Source organism: Crocuta crocuta, unplaced genomic scaffold (genome assembly GCF_008692635.1).
Source record: "Crocuta crocuta isolate KB4526 unplaced genomic scaffold, BGI_CrCroc_1.0 scaffold175, whole genome shotgun sequence".
Taxonomy (NCBI): domain Eukaryota; kingdom Metazoa; phylum Chordata; class Mammalia; order Carnivora; family Hyaenidae; genus Crocuta; species Crocuta crocuta.
The window spans coordinates 365,419-380,608 of record NW_027530988.1 but is presented as its reverse complement, the minus strand read 5'-3'; the positions used below and the strand labels follow the sequence as shown (position 1 = coordinate 380,608).

At 42.0% G+C, this 15,190-nt stretch overlaps 1 protein-coding gene and 1 non-coding gene across 4 annotated transcripts in view; both read left to right on the top strand.

Moving 5' to 3' along the window:
• RNASE12 (ribonuclease A family member 12 (inactive)) overlaps positions 1–15,190 on the top strand; it is a 99,455-nt gene that overhangs the window by 20,629 nt on the left and 63,636 nt on the right. The window lies entirely within an intron of this gene.
• On the top strand, positions 2,675–2,765 carry TRNAY-GUA (transfer RNA tyrosine (anticodon GUA)). Its single transcript is given in 2 exon segments — positions 2,675–2,711; positions 2,730–2,765. It is a non-coding gene; the product is annotated as a tRNA-Tyr (tRNA).

Genomic DNA, 15,190 nt, shown 5'->3' with positions numbered 1-15,190 from the left:
CAGTCCGAACTCCTATCAGACATTTTCACATCTTGAACTGTAAGAACTTCCGGATCTGTGCGTGTGGTTTGGGGGCCCTGAAGAGTAGATCGGTGGAACCCAAGTGGGATCTAAGACTTGCCCCTCTCACAGTGACTCATGGGGGAGGTTGTGGAGAGAGCTCTTTTGGGCAAAGGGAAGAAACTTCCTTTCAAGGAGGGGCTGAAGAAACGGAGGTGGCCCGTGTCCTTAAAAGAATGACCAAGAATGATTCAAGTTTCTGGGCAGCTTCTCGATCTAGGAGTTCAAGTTTGGTTGTCCCTCTTTTGCTTACGCATAGTCATTTAACAAAATCACAATCCTTATTTAAAGAAAGCATTCGGTCCCCGCACTCACACGGCTCAACTAGAATGGAGAGAAACAGTGATGCTAGACTGGCTTCAATTTAAATTCATGGCAGTGATGTCAAGCACGTCTGCGTGACAATCTTAACAATTTTTCGAGAGTCTTTTAACTATATTTGATTCTTAAAGGTTGCTGTTTCATCCCTTCTCTTGTGTCCTCAAAACAGCCACCACCTCTTCATACATTCTAACACTCAGGTTTCCATTTCACTGAGAAAAGAGAAGCCGTCACAGGAGAATTTCTACAAGGTCCTCATCCACCTGCTGCTTTCTGAGTATCTCTATGCCTCCTGTTACTGTGGATGATCTGGATGATCTATGCCGCGATCCTAGCTAAGGCCGTTTCCACCCTCCCGGCACTAGATGCCGTCCTGGATTGCTTACCCAAAAACATTCTTTCCAATACTTGTTTCTTCTCCCGTCCGGGGGATCATTCCCAACAGTGTACTGTTACACTGCTATCAAGATCCCATTATCAAATAAAAAATAACACGTTCTGGCAGCAATGAGGGGAGCAGATTCAAGGCTTGCCTTACACTCACGGTCACTCTAAATCTTTGTGTGGCTTTTTCTAGGTCTCTTAGTATCAGGCTAATAAGTGGTGTAAAGGGCTGAAATTTGGTTGCATGGGTGGATTGTAAAAATGGACGTTTCTCTTTTCTCCTTACCTCCTTCTCCTCAATGCTGGTAGGAGGTGATGTAGATCAAGATGTATGCACCTTCCACAAATTAGTGAGTGCCTATTTTTTGCCAAGGATTGTCCTTGGCTATGGGAGGTAAGGTTGTGTCCCCAGGGAATTCACTTCCTAGAAGGCAAAAGATTATTTTCTCAAACCAATGGTGATGCACAATCCAATCACCCTCCTAGATTACAAAATGTGAAAATAAGTGAAAAGATTAAGTATGAAGTAGTGTATATATACATATGAATAAACATAAACCAAATCAATTTATGAATTTTTCAATTAATACACTTCGTATTTGGGGGCAGTATTATGTTGAATTAAGCACAGAGTACAGGGAGTTCCTGTGTATCTTCTAACCGCCCTTCATCCACTATTGTCTCCTATAATGATAACGTGCACTGTTGTGGTAAATTTTGCTGTAGCCGGTGAGACAATTTTGACTGTTTATTAATAATTAAAATCCATAGACCCATTTTCACTATGGCAAAAATACCTGGGCTCAAAATTGAAGCTTTCTTCCAACAAGATGAGAGAGGATTGCAGCACAGCCTGAGAGGGCCAGAGCATGCAAAACTACAGACCCTGACTGGCTGACTCTTTCTGCCAGTACCACACAGAGAGAGTATGACCGGCTCAAAGGCACTGCCCCTCACCGGCTCCTCGAAGGTGCAGATACACCTGTCGCCCACTCAGGCGGTGACCACACACTCGCTCGAGGCAAGGGCACTTGAATGTGGCTTGTTGTGCCCCTGGGGGCCCTTCCCTGGATGGGTGACATGTCTCGTGGAGAGTGGGATCTGAAACGTTTGAAAAAGACGCAGAGCCAGGGCAAGGAGTCCATCCGGGCTCACGCGGGTGATCTCTGCCGCTCTTGTCTTCGGTGCGTCTCTGGGAAGCCCACAGAATTGTGAGCTACTTCGGAGAGCAGCCGTCTCCACCACAGGAATCCGGGTCGGGGGGGGCAGAGGTGGGGAGCCACGCGCCCAGACTGGCCGCGACGCCGGGCCCCCGTGGCCGTGGCCTCCGCGCCGGGCCCCAGAGACTTTCCCCCTCACTTGCCAGTAAGGCTCCGCGCGCCGAGAAGTGAGCCCCGCGGTCCTGGGGGCACAGCGCGGCGGGGGCNGGCGCGGGGACGAGGCGGGGACGGGCGTCACCACCCCGGGGAGGCGAGGGCGCTGAGGGGCGGGCTTCCTCCAGGGGCCTCCACCTGAGCCTGAGGTCCTGCGTTTCGCGGCTGCCACCGGTGCGGTGCGGTGGGTTCTCCTTTCCCTTCCTCCGCAAGCCCTCCCCACCCGACCCACGCTCCGTTTCGCCAAAACCCCCTCCCCTCCAGCTCTTCTCCGCCTTCTGGCCCCGACGGACGGCCGTAGTCCCCCGGCCGTCTCCTCCCCACGGTAAAAACTCAGGGAGGGGGAAATGACGCCGCAAGTGAGGGCCCGGGTCGGGCATCTAGAAAACCGCGGCCCCGGGACACCTGGCTGCCGTCACGTGGCAGCGCGTGTTTGGCTCTCTTCAAAGGGAGCTTCTGACGAAAGCAAGGCCAACTTCCAGTCCTGGCCTCGTCATTTCCAGAAAGGGCAATGACTCGGCCTCAGCAGTGTGCGCCCTTCGATAGCTCAGCTGGTAGAGCGGAGGACTGTAGACTAGACGCTGTGTGGACATCCTTAGGTCGCTGGTTCGATTCCGGCTCGAAGGAGCTGCCTGGCATTTTTACTGGCCCTCATGAAGGCCTCCACCGGCTAGTGTCTAACGCTCAAGCTCACCTCCGCCTGACCAAAGGCCCTGGCAGGGTCAGGATCACAGCAAACTCACTCTCAGAGGCCAAAGCCCAGGAGAACCTTTCCCGAACCGCCGCACAGCTAGGTGTATGCTGTCGTTTAGGAAGAGCTGCACCATCTTTCTGCAGTCCACAAACCAGTGCCCTGCAGCGCCGAACAGTCCACCTTGCTCTGGCTTTATGGAGCAGCCCTGAACAGCCGCTTCACACATCATCCAGGGCGCTTTACACTTTCAGGCACCCACCACGTGCACTCTGGGCTCTGCCACCAGCACCGATTTGCCCAAATGGACGTTTCCTGCCAAAGTGGCAGCCAAGCAGGTGCCCAGGGCAAGCCCTGGAGGCCCACAAGCATACAGGGGTCAGGGGACAATCCTGGCATCCTGCTTGAACACTCACCCTTTCATTCTCTGTATCTGTGCACCGGTGTATTCTGTTCTTTTCTCTGTGTGCGTTTTTGCTTCCCCATTCAATGCTAGATAAATATTTTGATTTATAAAGACAGAAATTGCTTGTCTTCCTGCTTATCGTAATACTTGCACAGAATTGCCCTTGGAAGATGTTCAAGTAATTGACAATTCTGGACTGCACCTTAGCTGACATTTGCAGGATGCAAATGTAATTTTGTCAATGCAGTTTGAAAGGGATGATTATAACTCTCAGTGGCTTATTTACGTGGCTGTCTAGATTGTTGCTTCTGAAAGACACAGGTTTTATTTGATTGCACTTTTTGCCTCTAGAATTTTGTGGCTCTTGTCGTAAAAGCAATGATCTGTTCACACCACTGGGCACACACAGGTGATCTACATGAGGATTTTATAGCTCTTTCTCGGCAAAGAGACCTCAGGTTTGAATGTCACCATATGCAGAAATTAGCATTGTGAGATCAACGATGGAATCTCTGGCCTCTCTATGACATCCTAGAATTCTACTTCTTCATGTACTTGGTGAATGCTTTCACCTTTACATTTAGATTTTTTTTTCCTGTCTGCTAAAAAATGTGCCCTGAGAATTATAAACTGAAGCAGGTATTCATCAATAAGGGTATAGTAAACCCTGCATCCTCTTAGCAAAAGAACCTAGGTAATATTGGCTCAAAAAAAGCTGTCACTCCTTAAGACTGTGTTCATGTTATGTTTTAGTTACAAACCCTTTAATAAACACCTAATCTGTCCCAGGTACTGTGATTGTGCCAGGGAAAGAGAGGCCAAAGTATAGGTCATAGTTTAGCGTTTGTAGGGGACAGATAGATGGAAGCAGATAATTAAAACATAATGTCCTGACAACTGCAATAGAAGTAAAGAGAACATTCCATGCAAATCTAAAACTAAAATTAATCTTGGAAAGTTAAAGTGGAGGTCAGAGTAGAAAATGGGAGAGGTCTCCTGGTAGCACCAATGGTCTGGAGTCTGTCTGTTGATCACCTGTCTGTGATCAGGTGAGTTCAGTGGACACAGAACAGTTTCAGCAAAATAAACAGAAACGAGAAGAGTGTTCATTTTGTGTGTAACTATATATAGTATCACTAGAGCATACATACAAGCCCAGGACTAGCTGGAAATGAAGTATCAATAATTATGCATGAAATTTTATCTAGTCTCATCATCTCCCTAGAGTTCTAATTGCTGCTTACTCCAGAAGCAAGGGGAAGGTTTCTAAACATCCCTTTTGAGTCTTCATAGAGAAAGCACCATGGCTTTATCACTTGCTGTGTATATTAGTCTACCAGAATGGCCAGCAGAAGAAAAATAATGTTCATATACTTCAACATGCACCTCCATTATCACTTTCTCTGCACATACATTTTCATTGCTGCTGGCTTGAGCCAGCTGACAAAGACAGAAATATTGCTAATGTCAAGAGAGAAAAATCTTATGTTGAATGAAGGGTTTGATTCTTTTTCAGATTTGACTAGAATAGGGAATTGGGAAATTTAAAAAAAAAAGAAAATTTAAAGAAATCTACAAAGTAACAATACTGTGGACACTTTTTGTAGGGTTTAAGATTCACCATCTGAAAACGAATGAACTCCTAGGTGTTTGTCCCTCTTGTTTAGTAGAATAGCTTTTGATGACAATAGTTAGTCTGAAGCACTGTCTCTTCTCCCCTCTGTCTTCTCTCTGGTCTCTCTCGTGAGGTGTGAAGGCTCACATACACCATGCCCCGCCCCCCATGCAGTTAACCTGATCAGGTGACCAATACTGGCCAGAGATATGTGAGCACAAGTGATAGAAGTGTCCTCGTATGCCAACCCTGTGTCTCTCTCTCATCCTTGGTGACTGTGCAGGCCTTACACTGAGAGGTCCGGATCTCCAAGCCAGTGCTTCAGCCCACAGGACTGTGAAATGAGTGAGAAATAAATCTTCACTGCATAAAACCAAAGAAAAAAATCTACAGGTGTATTACTAGAAATAATAAACAATAATAGTCAAAGATTTCTTACATTCTTCTATGCCATCATCAACTAGTTAGAATGTTAAATTGAAAAAGATTACCTTTATAATAGCATCAAACAATGAAATACCTAAAAACACATCTTTTAAAATCTCCAAGCACAAAATGCAAACTATTATTGGAGAATTGAAGAAAAGCTACATAAAGGGAAAGACAGCTTATGTTTATGGAGTAGAAAACTCAATACTATAAAAATGTCAAGTCTTTCCAAGTAATCTATGATCTTAAAATCCAGTAAAAATTCCACAATTGGGCAGTGCAACTTGACAATTCTAAAGAATATATGGGCATGCAAAGGGCCAAAACTAGTTTAAAAGACTTTTGGAGAAAAACAGAGAAGACTTGCTGTATCAGATAATAATCATAATTATTATGAAGACACAATTTAGTCAGAGTGGTGGTGATATAGGATAGGCAAATATACCAATGGAACAGTACAGTTTAGAAAAATAGGTGAATGGTTGGCCACTGATTTATGACAAAAACTATACTGTAGTGCAAGAGGGGAGAGGGAACGGACTTTTCAATAAATGGTGACGGATCATCACCTAACACAACAGGGGAAATCAAATCTTGATTTAAACCAGACATCACATGTAAAATAATTAATGATAAACCCAATTGTGAAATGTAAAATAGTAAAGCTTATTTTAAAAAACATAAGAGAATGCCTTGATGACTTCGAGATAGGCAAATATTTCTTAAACAAGACCTATAAAAACAAATATGAAGAGATAAATCAGATAAATTTGGCTACATTGGGAGTAAAATCTTCTCATTTAAAAAATTCCATTAAAATTTTTTTTAAAAACCCAAAAAATTCCATTGAGTGAACAGTCCTGCACAGAGTAGAGGATGTATTTGTATGTACAGCAAAGGATTTACATCCCAAATATGTGAAGAATACTTTTAAATTTATAAGAAAAACAAATGATAACCATTCCAAATGCTTTTTCTTTCATCAATTTTTAAAGCAATATCATTCCTGAAATAATTTTTTGATGACATTTTATTCTATTAGAAAAAATAGGTCTCCTAAAACTTTGCAAATAATATATCTATGTTCCAAAGGTTTTAGATGAAACATTTTAAAACGCTTAAAATTTTTCTTTGAGATTTTATGTGAAATATAAATTTATTTTTGAGAGACACAGCATGAAAGAAGGAGGGGCAGAGAGAGAGAGAGGGACACACAGAATCCAAAGCAGGCTCCAGGCTCTGAGCTGTCAGCACAGAGCCCAATGCAGCTCACAAACCCATGACCCGTGAGATCATGACATGAGCCGAACTTAGACGTCCAACCAACTGAGCCACCCAAGCATCCCTAAAGTCAATTATTTTTAAAGATGGATGAATGCTGATACCAAAAAAACAAAAACAAAAACAAAAACAAAAAACGTGCTTTCATCACCTTCTCCCTAAGAGAAACACCAAACTGTTTCACTATCTTTAATAAACTTTTGAAGTCTAGCTGTTTAAAAACTTACATGAATCACACTTTTCAACTATCATGGGGCCAAAGGTATTCAGATTTTACATATTAAAGAACTACCTTATAGCTTTCAATAGCTCAAAAGCCAATAGCTCATAAGTGCTACTATTCCTAGATTGTCGAAAATCAGAAGGAATTGCAGGGTCTTCAGGGTATTTTAAGTTATATGAGATCGTTAATATCCCACACATAATTCAAGTATGATATTCCAAAGACAGGCAATTAAAAAATAAATGTCACTTTTACAATCCAATACATGACAATCAAGCCTAGAAACTAAGGTTTTTGTCTACCTTTAATTTACATTGTTAGATACTGGAGCCTTAAGAACCTTTTAAAAACTCCATAAGCTTTACTTTTTAGATCAGTTTTAGGTTTACAGAAAAATTGCACAGAAATTACAAGTCACCATACTCCTCATGTTTCCTCTATTATTAAAATGTTGTATTCATATAATACATTTTTATAACCAATGAACCAATATTGATACATTAATATATAACTAAAGTCTATAGTTTAGAGATTATTTTTTGTATTGTGTAATTTTAGAGATTTAAGAAATGCATAATTTCACGTATCCATCTTTACAGTAACATGCAGAATAGTTTTTCTGCCCCCAAAACACCTTATACCCCACTTATTCATCCCTCCCTTTTAAACCTCTAATTTGTTTTTAAAGATTTTCAGGTAATCTATATACCCAACATGGGGTTTGAACTCACAACCTTGAGATCAAGGGTCACATGCTCTACTGACTGAGCCAGTCAGGCACCCCAACCATTGACCTTTTTACTTTCCCAATAGTTTTGCGTTTTCTAGAATATCATATTGTTGGAATTACACAGTCTCCTTTTTAGACTAGTTTCCTTTACTTAGCAATATGCGTTTAAGTTTCCCTCCATGTCTTTTTATGGCTTGATAGCTCATTTCTTTTTTAACACTGATGGATTTATCTAGATGATTCCCAGTTTATTTATCCCTTCACCTACAGAAAGGATATCTTGGTAGATTCTAAGTTTTAGCAGTTATGCATAAAGCTACTATAAATATTCATGTGCAGATTTTTGTGTAGTCATAGCTTTCACCTCATTTGGGTAAATACATAGGAGCATGATTGCTGGATCATATGGTAAGTCTGTGTTGAGCTGTGTAAGAAACCGACAAACTGTCTTCCAAAGTGGCTGTATCTTTTTTGATTCCTGCCAGCAATGAATGAGAGTTCCTGTTACTGCACATTCTTGTCAGCATTTGGTGTTGTCAGTGTTTTGGATTTTAGCCATTCTAATAGGTATGTAGCACTATCTCTTTGTTTTAATTTGGAATTCCTAATGATACATGATACTTTTTCTTATGCTTTTTTGCCATCTTCTTTGATGAGATATTTTTTCAGATCTTTTACCCATTTTTAAAACTAGGCTGCTTGTTATTTTATGGTTGAGTTTTAAAAGTTCATTTTATAGTTTGGATACAAGTTCCTTACCACACACATGTTTTGCAAATATTTACTCCTAGTCCATGGCTTGTGTTTTCATCCTTTTAACAGTGTCTTTCACAGAGCTGAAGCTTTCCATTTTAATGAAGTCTAATGTAGCAATTTTCTTCATAGTCTGCTTTCAGTGTTGTCTTAAAAGAGTCAGTGCCAAATGCAAGGTAATTTGGATTTTTTCCTATGCTATCTTCTAGAAATTTTATTTTGCGTTTTACATTTAGGTCTGTGATCTATTTTGAGTTACTTTTTGTGAAAGGTGCAAGGTCTGTGTCTAGATGCTTTTCTTTTTCTTTCGGTATGTGGATGTCTAGTTGTTTGAGTACCATTTATTGAAAAGACTATCCCCTTTCTCTCTCTCTCTGTCTCTCTCTATGTCTTTAGAGTTTATTTATTTATATTTTTAGTGATCTCTACATCCAGCAATGGTCCTGAGATCAAGAATTGCATGCCAGGCACCCCAAGACTATCCCCTTTTCTCCATTGAATTGCCCTTGCTACTTCTTCAAAGTAGCTTTTGTCTAATCTTATATTTATGTAGGTCTATTTATGAGTGTTCTATTCTAATCCATTAATCTGTTTGTCTGTTCTTTTGCCAATCCCATTAGTGTGTTGATCGCTGTAGCTGTGTAGTAAATCTTAAAGTTGGGTAGTGTCAGGCTTCCAACACTGTTCTTTGGTATCATGTGAATTGTGGGCCTTTCCATATAAACTTCCTCAGTTAAGTTCCTCCTAATCCTCCTATACATGCACACATATGGTATCTGTCCTTCTCTGCCTGACTTATTTCACTCAGCATAACACCCTCAAGGTCCATCCATGTTGCTACACATGGCCAGATTTCATTGTTTCTCATTGCCATGTAGTATTCCATCGTATAGATAAACCACATCTTGATCCATTCATCCGTTGATGGACACTAAGGCTCTTTCCATGTTTTAGCTATTGTGGAGAGTGCTGCTATGAACATTGGGGTACATGTGCTCCTATGCATCAGCATTTCTGTATCCCTTGGGTAAATTCCTAGCAGTGCTATTGCTGGGTCATAGGGGAGTTCTATTGTTAGTTTCCTGAGGAACCTCCACACTGTTTTCCAGAGGGGCTGTACCAGTTTACATTCCCACCAACAGTGTAGGAGGGTGCCCGTTTCTCCACATCCTCGCCAGCATCTAGAGTTCTCTGATTTGCTCATTTTAGCCACTCTGACTGGCGTGAGGTGGTATCTCAGTGTGGTTTTGATGTGTATTTCCCTGATGAGGAGGGATGCTGAGCATCATTTCATGTGTCTGTTGGCCATCTGGATGTCCTCTTTGGAGAAGCGTCTGTTCGTATCTTCTGCCCATAGAAATTATAAATTCTTGATTAAATTTCTTTAATATAGAAAGGCCTGTTCACATGACCTACTTCTCCTTGTGTGAGTTTTGGTAAAATGTGTCTTTTAAGGATTTGGCCTATTTCACCGAAGTTATCATATTTGTAGGCATAGAGTTGTTAATAATATTCCCTTATTATCCTTTTAATGTCCATGAGATCAGTAGTGAATACCTCTATTTCATTTCTGATATCAATAATTTGTGTCTTTTCTATTTCTTTCTTTCTAGTGACTTGCATCTTTTCAACTTATATTTCACTAAATAGCTTAGCTTATTTAGAGGTTTATAAATGTTACTGATCTTTTCAAAGAACCAGCCTTTGTTTTCACTGATTTTCTCTACTAGTTTCCTGTTTTCAATTTCATTGATATTTGCTCTAATTATTATTATTTCTTTTTTTCTGTTTATTTGGATCTAATTTCCTCTTCTTCTAATATCCTAAGACGGAAGCCTAGATTACTGATTTTAGATCTTTCTTCTTTCCTAATATATGTATTCAATGTAATAAATTTTCCCCTAGTCATTGCTTTTGCTGCATCCAGCATATTTTGACAAGCTGTTTTCATTTTAATTTAGTTAAAAATATTTTTTTTTATTTATTTCTTTAGAGAGAGAGTATGAGCAGGGGAGAGGGGCAGAGGGAGAGAGAATCTTAAGCAGGCTCCATGCTCAGTGCTGAGCCCGATGCTGGGCTTGATCCCACAACCCTTGGATCATGACCTGAGCCAAAATCAAGGGTTGGACATTCAACCGACTGAGTCTTTCAGGCTCCCCTAGTTTAAACTATTTTAAAACGTACTTCATGTTTCTTTTTTTGACCCATGAGTTACATAGAAGTGTGTTGTTCAATCTACAAATATTTGGGGATTTTCCAGCTATCTTTGTGTTATTGATTTCTGGTTTAATTCCATTGTAGTCTGAGAGAATTATATAGTTCCTACACTTTTAAAATTGTTAACATGTATTTTACGGCCCAGACTGTGGTCCACCAAAATCAGCTTAATCAGTACAGCAAGGAGGGAGCACTAGAATGATTTTTTTTTCTAGCCAAAATCCTAAATTGCAAAATCCTTTTCGGTAAGGAAGGAGCTTACTCCTCTCTGTCAAACCCAGTAGGAAGGTGTTAAGAAGCTTAAAGTATCCGGCAGTTGATGCACAATTCAGCCCTAACTCCTGAGCACACAGCCTCTTTACCAGCACCATTTGGGAAAGGTGCTAATTGAGATTTGAACAAATTAGGATGGAGGAAACCCAACTCAGATACTTGCCCACCATGTGCAAACAATTACAACACCAGATTTAGAGCAGAGAGAGACAGCTTGGTCTGAAAGAAACCCTGGCCTGTCAGGCAAGACTCCTACAGGAAACTGGGAATCAGCAGGCCACAGCAATCACTCTCCTAGGAATGTTAAGACCTCCATAGTGGCAACCTTATAAGTCTCAATGAAGACAGACTGCCTTGAGCCAATCAAACCTTCCCCTAGAATCCCTATTAGGCACACCCACCTGGATTCCTGTGTGCTGGCTTAGGGAACATACAGAAGTTTTCACTCTTCTATTATAGTTCCTATGTGGGAGACTAAGGGGGCTAGACCTCAACTTCAGAGACCAAGTTGGCCTCTGGGGATCAAAGAGAAAGAGTCCACACATTCATGAAAGAAATGACTCTCCCTCAGTGGACTATTCACAAACATTGTTACTCCAGGACATGAAGGCTTCTGGTAAGAGATGGGGGCTTCTTGCTCCTGTGATGTGTGACTGGTGGAGTACATGGGTCCAATGTGGTCTTAAGAAGCTGAGGCCTCAGTGACTAGCAAAGAGGATTCAAGAATAAATAATAGTGAAAGCAAGAGCAATGCCAAAAAGTGGAAGAAAGGGTGGTGGGGTAAAGAGTGCGTGGGCAAAAAAAAAAAAAAAAAAAAGAGTGCATGGGCAGATGATCTGATGTCCAGAAGGAGCTGGCTTATTTCTGTCCCTGTGGATTTATGGTCAATAATTATGGCATTGGATATGAAAGGGCCCAAATCAAATCCTGGGTCATATAGATTTAAGACTGAACATAAACAAAAAAATGAAAACCCAGAAAGAGAAGGCAACACTGGAGAAACACTGTTATAGGCAACTTCAGAGCTCAGAGGCCTTTGGCTTATGGGTTTGGAGGGATCAAGAGAGCCTGCCATGGCCCTCCAGGAGAAGGCAGCACTGGAGGTCCCAGAGAAACCATTGGTTCCTGGTGTCACTGGCAGGATCAGTAGAAGCCCTTAAAAGTAATTAATGCAGTAGTTTTCCAGATGGTCATTGATCTGGGTATGTTTCTTGCTTGGAATGCCTTAAGATCCAAGTTTAAACCCCAGGACATTTGCAAAAGTTCTTCTGGACCAAATTAAAAATTCTAACACCATTATCCTCTCCTCTTACAAGTTCAAACTGCCATTTCAATCATGCCATTAAACCTTGACCCACTGCAAAAAGCAGACACCTCCAGAAGAAAGTTGAGTGGCTAAGGAACCTTCTGGGTAGGGGCAGGACTTCAGTGGGGCTCTGACAAGAGGCTGGCCTCGGCAAATACCTCCCCTATTTCTTCAGAGCAGAGACTCCTTTCTTGTTCAGTTTCACCAAGTGGAACAATAAGCTTGAAAAAGAGGAAGCGGCACTTGGTAGAGACTATTGAGAAGAGATGGCTGCAATTAAATGCCCCTCCAGGGGGCTGCCTTAGGCAAAAGTGACCTTAGCCTTGAGCTTACAGAGTTCAGCCTCATCTGGACCTTTTTCACCACCTTAACTCTTCAAATCCAGAGTTGCTCTAAGAAAAAACCATTCCTCACCTCTCTGAGTGGCTGATGGTCATAACATTAGGCCAGGCATTGAGATAAGTGGCCTCGTGGGACCCACAGGGCACAGGTGACTGAGGCACTCTAGGAGAGCATGAAGATCTCTCCAGGCATCCTTTCCAAACAAGGTTCCTGCCTGTGGTGAACAAGAGTTTTCTAAACACTCTGAGCATGTGCCTTTCAACAGCTCAGCTAGTTGAGTGAAGGACTCTAGTTTGATCTCTGTATGAATCCTTAGGTCACTGGTTTGATTTCCACTGGAAGGAACATGTATAAACTTGTTCTTTGCAAATGGGGCTACCCTACAGTTGGGCTTTTAAATTAGAACTGGAACCAGACTGGATCCAATGAGTCTGTGGGCAAAGTTTTGCTAGTTCCCAGCAGCATGAAAGAGTGGATTTAGGGGGTCTGGCTGGAAACACAGACAACTATAAACCAGGTGAGAATGGATGAAGGAGATGGAGAGGAAGGATTTGGATCAGTATAGCAAAATTAATATACATACCACTGGCTGGGATGTGGGAGAAAAAGGGGAGAATCTGGGGAAAGGACCTGGTACAGATGCTGGTGCTGCTGTTCATAAAGGTGGAGAACACGTGGGGAGGAGTAGGTTTCTGAGATGATGCTATTTTCTGCTTGGAACCAGATGAATTTGCAATGTCTGAGGAACCAGTGGGTGAAGTGTACGTGGGGGCCTGGAATTCGGGATGGGGAGTTGAGACTAGAAATAGTGGTTTGAAAGTCATCAGCATTGGTGAGGGTGAGGGGTGTGGATGAGGTTAGAGTTGCTAGATTTGACAAATAAAGCTACAGGACACACTTTAAATGAATGTCAGATAAATATTTCATGAGACATACTTATGTTTGAAAATTTTATACTGTTTTTCTGAAATTCAACTGGGCATCTTGTATTTTATCTGCAACCTTAAGGGAGGGTTGGTTGTGGTTTAACCCGGTAGGGGTTGAGATTTCCCAGACAGAACATAGAGAGAGTGAAAAAGGTAAAGCTGCAGAGATCACCAATATTTTAAAGGGTGGGAGAGACACAAAAATGTGTGGAAGGATTGGGGATGAGCCACCACAGTCACATTTTCCAAGAACCAAAAGGAGTTCCTGTGATTTGAGCATTGACAGTCCCTGGAGACTGTGACCAGAATATTTTTGTCAGAGATCTTACTTCAGGTGCCAGTGTGTGGCAGCTTGAAGAGCAAGTGCGAGGTTGTAGCCAACTCCTTCCAGGAGCTTGGCTGTGAAGAAGAAAGCCTGGTCTGGGCATCCCTCCAGACATCTCCAAACTTACTCAGAGTCCTTCTGCAAAGACCTGGGGAAAAGGCAGTTTTCATTTCCAGGAGCATGAGGCGTGGTCGGACTTCTCCTGTTGGCTCAGACATGTCTGTCTGACATTGGCACCATGGATTCCACTTAATTAGCAAAGGCAAAAATATTAGTATCAGCCCTTAGAAAGAACACTGGAGCTAAGGCAGTTCAAGAGAGAGACAGATTCCTCCAAGGAGTGATGAGCACACAAGCTATTTCACCATTGGCAGAGCTCAGGAAAAAGAAATGAGTACTATAAAAGCCAACAAGAGGAAATCAGCTAAAATTTAAGGAATTCTTAAAGGCCAAGGGCAGGTTAGCAGTTCAACTGGAGTAGCTTGAGCTCCAGATACAAGAGGAGACTGCATTCACTAGTATAATAGGAAAAGACAGGATTCAGTTGGTGAAAAGGGAGAGGCTAGGGCTTGAAGGTCCCTGGATGGGGGAAAAGCATGTATTTTAGAACATTTCTTCGGACCTTGAGCAAACTCCCTCAGGCAGAAAGTTCCACTTGAGAATGTAACAGACACTACCTACTCCCTCTCAGATTCCCCTCAGGAATTTAACAATCTTTTTTTTTTTTTTTTTAATATTTTTTAGTGTTTTTTTATTTATTTTTGAGAGAGACAGAGAGACAGTATGAGCAGGGAAGGGTCAGAGAGAGGGAGATACAGAATCCAAAGACAGGCTCCAGGCTCTGAGCTAGCTGTCAGCACAGAGCCCAATGCGGCGAACCCAGTGAACCCACGAACCCTTGAGATCATGACCTGAGGTGAAGTCATGACCTGAGGTGAAGTCATGACCTGAGGTGAAGTTGGATGCTTAACCCAGGCATCCTTACAATCTTAATATCTAACTAAAATAAGTAACTGTATGACACAGTCTGACTTCTCACACGATGGAATGGAGTCAATCAGGAATGGATAACCCAGCACCTAGAGTAATGAAGCCAATGAGGGTAAAACCTGAGAAGGAATGAGGGGGCAGGGAGAGGGGGAAGCGACCAAAACCTTATGAAACAAGGATCTTTGCCTATAGATCTTTGCCTATAAACAAAGGATCTTTGCCTATAAAACAATAGATCTTTGCCTATAAAACAAGGATCTTTGCTCTATAAAGACAGCTTTCATAACTATTCTTACTTTATAATCTTATACTCTAATACACTTACTTTTGCCTGATGCTCATTTTATTTTGTGTTCGCTTATTCATTCTTCAAAGCAGAGAGAAAACGAATATGGGGTATTGAGGTAAAGAATCCTGCAACACTAGTGGGGTGGTTCCCACTGGTCTCCCCTGGGTTCTCAAAGTTTCTAAAGATTGAGGGCATAGTAGAAATCTGGAGCATTTATTAGCAGTTCCTGTGTGCTGGGGGGGGGGGGGGAAACATG